Source organism: Delphinus delphis, chromosome 2 (genome assembly GCF_949987515.2).
Source record: "Delphinus delphis chromosome 2, mDelDel1.2, whole genome shotgun sequence".
Lineage (NCBI taxonomy): Eukaryota > Metazoa > Chordata > Mammalia > Artiodactyla > Delphinidae > Delphinus > Delphinus delphis.
Genome location: NC_082684.1, coordinates 62838183 through 62844182, shown reverse-complemented (window position 1 = coordinate 62844182; position 6000 = coordinate 62838183). Strand labels below are relative to the sequence as shown.

At 38.7% G+C, this 6000-nt stretch overlaps 1 long non-coding RNA gene across 1 annotated transcript in view; it reads left to right on the top strand.

The window, feature by feature from the left end:
• The first annotated feature begins 644 nt into the window (after positions 1-644).
• LOC132419576 (uncharacterized) overlaps positions 645-6000 on the top strand; it is a 32890-nt gene continuing 27534 nt past the window's right edge. The window contains exon 1 of the long non-coding RNA XR_009518210.1: positions 645-675. This is a non-coding gene — a long non-coding RNA (uncharacterized lncRNA). The remainder of the gene's footprint in view (positions 676-6000) is intronic.

The following is a 6000-nucleotide window of genomic DNA, read 5'->3' as shown; positions in this document are numbered from 1 at the left end:
TTTTATTTTTTGTTTCCCTCTGTGTTTTAAATCTGACACACGCTAAGATTTTCATGTCCGTAGCTACCACCTTATAAGGTGCGGGCTTGCGTCTGTATGAGCGTGGAATCCCCTTGACAGTTATGTTTGCTTACGCATCTCTAGCAAGTGGAGAAAGAATCACATCAGGCTCTAGGGTGTGAGCCGTGTCTCACTCATGCCCCCACCCCCCGCCCCGAGTGAGTGCACTTTGAGGTCCACCTTCCCGGAGAATGTGCTTTGGAGCACAGTAACTGTGGGCTGGGGACTTGTCTGGGCTTCCCATTAATCTCTGAAGATGGAAGGGTAATCCCTTCACAAATATGGGAATGGGGGCTGCTCTGAGACTGGCAAATAATAAACAATGAGGGTTTTTTTTTTTTTTGTCCTGGATTCCTCCAGCCCTCCTCTCTGCAGTCCTCAGCAATAACTTAGCCCTTGTCTTCCTCTCTGAAGGATTTAAATGGAATGACCTTAATTCTCGCTTTGTTTGCACTCTATCTTTTAAGGAGCTGCAATGAAGACCAAGACAAACAGTAGATTAACAGTGGTACCTTTTATAAAGCTGATTAGTTCCTGAAATATGCTGAAAGGAAACAAAACCAAAAAGAAAAAAAAAAAAGAGTGGAATGGGGGCTGAGACAGAAGCCTTTGTCGGTGAGTTTGAAATAGCTCTGTTCCTCTCAGTGGTTGCAGATATTGACCTTCCAGTGAAATATTTCCTTTGTGTGTGAAGGCTCTGACAGGATAGCATTTATAGTATTAAGCAGGTGCCTGGTAAGTGTTTCTAAACAAATATTACTTCACTGCCTAATTCTGGTTTAAGGGGAGCGTTGTACTAGGGATGAATTCAGAAAACATTTGGTGATGGTTCATCTGCTGCTCCTTGTAGCGGGGCCTATCAAGTGGCTGACGATGTCAGCATCAGAATTCCAAAGATGCTGTTCATGTGGAGTCATTAAGAGGAGCACAGCCTCCTAAAGTCTCCTTTAGCTTCTCCGGATTTGAAGGAATTTACAGAGAAACTTCCAGACACCTCAGCTATATCCAAATGAAAGCCAAAGCATTAGAGTGTGGCGCTGGAAGTGTGTCTCTGGAAAGAAAAAATATATAAAGCTACACAGAAAATATTTGGGGGCATCAGCTTCTGTTTCCTTTAAGGGATGGGAGAATGTTACTGAAATCATTCAATTTAATTTAAAGTTAAATAAAACTGTGAAAGGCTAGGGTGCATTAATAAGATGATCTGTCTGCTAATAATAATAGGATAATTCACATCTTCACTATCAGAGCAGAAAGCCTCTGATAAGGTCAATCATTAAACTCAATATGCTTCATTCTTTGGTGCCGTCTCACTTAGATTCTCAGCACCACTTGTCTGCCCTTTTTTTCCAGTATGCACCTATATTGCAAATTTAGTTCCGTTTTGTACCATTATGAAGCCTGATTCCATCATTTTCAAAGTGCCAAGCCATTTAAATACAGTTCAGTCTTTGGTCATATTTAATCCAAACATTTACACACATCCAGCTCCTTCTTATCTTTTTAAATAGAATGCAGGGCTTATTTTTAAATTACATCCTCATTCATGCTCTATGAAAGCATCTAGAGAAACCATCCGTGGGATTTAAATTCTGGTCCACAGGTGCTGCTTCCAATTCCTGGCATGGCCATTAAATCCTGGCCCCAGCATAACTCTCGGCATGACTCTCTTGTGATGAGGCAGAAAAGATACAATAGAAACAGCTGTTTATTTTTTCTCTGCCAGAAATTATACTAAAGTATAATGTAGCTTTTGTTTTCTTCTGTATTTATACCTAATTTAAAGAGCGTTTTAAAATAAGAGTCCCCAGAAAAAGGATATCATTGGGAAGTTAAGATGCTTGAAATGGGGCAAGCGCTTACCCAAAACTGAGGTGTACCTGATTTCTTTCACCACGTGGGGTCAATGAGATGTGCGTCTATCTGCGGGAGGTTTCTGTTGTTACGGTGAGTCTTTCCATGACTTGGGTGCTGTGACTAATACCAGACTGTCTAACAGTCCTGAATCATCCAGGGTTCTCTTAAGCCCTTGAGATTATCTTTTCCACCAATTTCTTCTCCTGTTGGTTTCCAGTATCCGCTATTCAGTTCAGGCCTGTAACCAATGCACAGATGCCCTGAAGGTCTAGACACTCTAGCTTTTTTCATCTATTTCTCTGCAGCTACTGGTTCAGTAGGAAATCTCTCTTGCCAATTTGGAAAACAGTTGGACCGAAAACTTTTTGCTTAAACAAACAAACAAATAACTTGGTCTCAGCCTACTCTCTCGTTCTGTACTTAAAAAAAAAAAAAAAAAAATCCTAACAGTGCAGTGAGACCCTGAAGTGATCAAAATGGTGTGGTTGTCCTGGGTGCATGTCTAGGATAGGCTGCCGTTTGTTCCCACTCACCTAGAGAGCTCCTGGATAGCCTGAGAGGTTGATGTGCGTGTGCGCGTTTTAACAAATTTTCAAAAACTGCCGTGGGGAGAGAATAGAAAGAAAGCCCTTCGAAAAGAAGAGGATTTTCACAGCATCATCACCAGGAAAACACCCCCACAATGGATATCTTTGAAGGTCAGTCGCCATCTGAACTAATTGGGGAGGAGACGGGGAGCACTTTGAGATTTGCTCACCTTTTATAGTGGGCCTCGGAGAAGTGACCAGTAGCCAAACGCTTCCTGCCATGAGTGGTTTGGGCACCTTCGAAGCAAAGGAAAAGGCCCCTCCAGTTTCTTCTTGTTCATGTCACTGAGAGAGGTCACCACCTTCCCTCTTTCACTTGCCACTTCTGATTATTGGGTAGATCCTTCTCCAAAAGTCATCTTTTGTTGGGAAGACATTAATCTTCTCCCCAGTGGTGAAATGCTCGGTAAGAAGGAGCGGTGGAAGCGGGAAAAATGATCTCGAAAGCCTCAAGATCACAGCCAAAGAGCATTATTTATAGACCTTTACTGAAAATCAACTTCAGTCTGCTGTGTGAATGCACTACATTAAACCAATAACAGACGACAAGCTTGTGAATATTTGGCACGATGATGAAATCGGCTGCAGCCCTCGTGCTGTGGCGGGCAGAGAAGCACAGTCTGGGAAGGGCTGGTACTCCTCCTTGGAGTGTGTCTGTTGTGATTGCTAGCTGGTTTCCACAGATCCTTGCTGAATGTTATATCATTAAACAGTATGAAAGAAAATCAAAATATATGTTTACAGCGTACTAAATAGTAAGTACCCTTTCAAACGCTCTTTAATGGCTAGGCTTTAAAGTCGTCGTGGAGCACCCTTAGAAAGCAAGAGCGGCATGTTTTGCAGATTTCTGTGGCTGTAAACCACCATGAGGTGCTGAATGAAAGTGCGCCGAGATTTATGAACACCCCACACACTACAGAATGTGCTTTAAAGGCATATTCACAAAGGGAAAACAGCCCTCTGCCACATCTATTCTTTTTTTAATTATTATTATTGAAATATAGTTGATTTACAATGTTGTGTTAGTTTCAGGTGTACAGCCAAGTGATTCAGTTATACACACACATATTTTTTTCCAGATTCTTTTCCCTTATAGGTTATTATAAATAGTGAGTAGACTTCCCTGTGCTCTACAGTAGGTCCTTGTTGGTTATCCATTCTATATACAGTAGTGTGTTTACCACGCATCTGTTCTTGAATTTTAGTTTTTGTTGAAAAACCGATGATGTTTCAGCTGTATTTTCCCAGAACTTGAGTGACAATCAAAGTTTGGTATAACATAGTAATGGATTTAGTTCCTGGGGCAGTCAAGGAAGGAATTTATGTTTAGATAGTGAGTTTGAGCAGTTTCTAAATACAGAGATACATTTTGCAGTGTAAAAATACAGATATAATTAAGAGCATTTACAGACTAAGTACAGTTCTTGTAGTATATTGTCGACTGTATATTTGTTATGTTAAATGTGCTAGGGCTCCGTGTATGAACAGACACATAGACCAAGGTAACAGAAAACGAAGTCCAGAAATGAACCAAAAACCCAATATACTTAAACATCTGGTAAAGGAAACATCTCAAATCAGTGTGTGTTGGTGGTCGGAGATTTATCGTTGATAACTGGATAGCCATCTGAAAATATCTAAAGTTGGATCTGTCCCTCATACTATGATCAAGGATAAAGTTAGGGTGAAGATTAAAAAAAAAAAGAAAAGAAAAGAAAAAAGGAAAGAGACCAGACAAGTACTACAAAAATGCATGGGAGGGTTTCTTTACAGCCTTGACTTGGGGATGGGAGAGAAAAGACCAGCAGAAGCCATAAAAGATTTGTATGACCACATATAAACCAGAACTTCTGAATGGAAGAAACACCATATGCAGAGTCAAAAGACAACAAGTTGGGGAAAATGTTTGTAACTCATAACACAATAGAGCGTAAATTTCACAAAAATATAAAGAGCTCCTAGAAATCCATAAGAAAAATATCAATACCCTGATATAAATATGGGCAAAGTATCTCAAGAGAGGATTAACAGGAAAATAAATACAATTGGTTCTGAAACATATGAAAAGATATTTGACCTCACTAATAACAGATATTTAAATTAAAACTGTAGAGTGGCACTATTTTTTGCCTATCAGATTGGCAGAATTTCAAAAGTTTAACATTACCTTTTGTTGGGAAGGTATGAGTAAACAGGTACGTTTGTACAGTGTTGATGGGAGTGTACATTGGAACAACTCCTACAGAGGCAATTTGACAATATTCATCAAAGTTACAAATGGAACTATACTTTTTAACCTAGAAATTTCACTTCTGGGATTCTATCTTTCACATAAATTTGCATACATAAAATGACAAATACACAAGGTTATTTATTATAAAAGCAAAATATTGAGAATACTGTAAATGTCCATCAATAGAGACTGATTAAATAAATTATAGAACACCCATACAATGGAATACTATGCTATTGTAAAAAGAAGAAGGGGGAAGATGTCTTATGTTCTGATACAGAAAGACAATCAGATATAGTGTTAAGTGAAAAGTGCAGAACAGTGTGAATAACAAGCTACCATTTGTGTATGCAAGAGGTAAAATAAGAATCTCCGTCAGTATTTTCTAATATTTGCATAAAGAAATTCTGGAAAACTACAAAAGAATCTAACAACAACAGCTGTGGAGGATTAAAAGAGAACTAGATAGATTTCAGGGGTGGGAGGGAGATTGGTCATACTAAACCTTTTAATCTTTTTTAAGTTCTATTTTACAAAATATCACCTACTTAAAACTTTGTATCATTAAAAATGAAATGAGGGCTTCCCTGGTGGTGCAGTGGTTGAGAATCCGCCTGCCGATGCAGAGGGCGCGGGTTCGTGCCCTTGTCCGGGAAGATCCCACATACCGCGGAGCGGCTGGGCTCCTGAGCCATGGCCGCTGAGCCTGCGCGTCCGGAGCCTGTGCTCCGCAACGGGAGAGGCCACAACAGTGAGAGGCCCGCGTACTGCAAAAAAAAAAAAAAAAAAAAAAAAAAAAAAAAATGAAATAGTTAAATAAAAATTAAATTAGATCATTTCAAAATCAAATAAAACAAATGAAAAAGTTCACAGTGAAAAAAATTATACCAGTACTAATGAAAATAATTGCTGATTAGGGCAGATATATGTCTACCAACGCAATGATGAAAGAAGATTAAGAGCAGTTTTTTTATAGGAACTATTATTAATTTGGTCATTGTCTATGATATATCCTTTCACTTATCATATATCTATGCTATATTTCTCCATTTACTGGTTGAAAAATCTGGAAAATTAAAAATTAAATTGAGGAAGGTTTATATTCATTTTGGTTAATTTCAAAAACATTTTTTACTATTTGAATTAAAAGTTCTCCTTTGTAGTCAGCTCTAATCTTTAAAAAATTATTTCCACATTCCCAAAGTAGAAATTGACCCTAATGTTATCTTACCACCAAAAGAAAATTTGCCCAACTCTTCATTT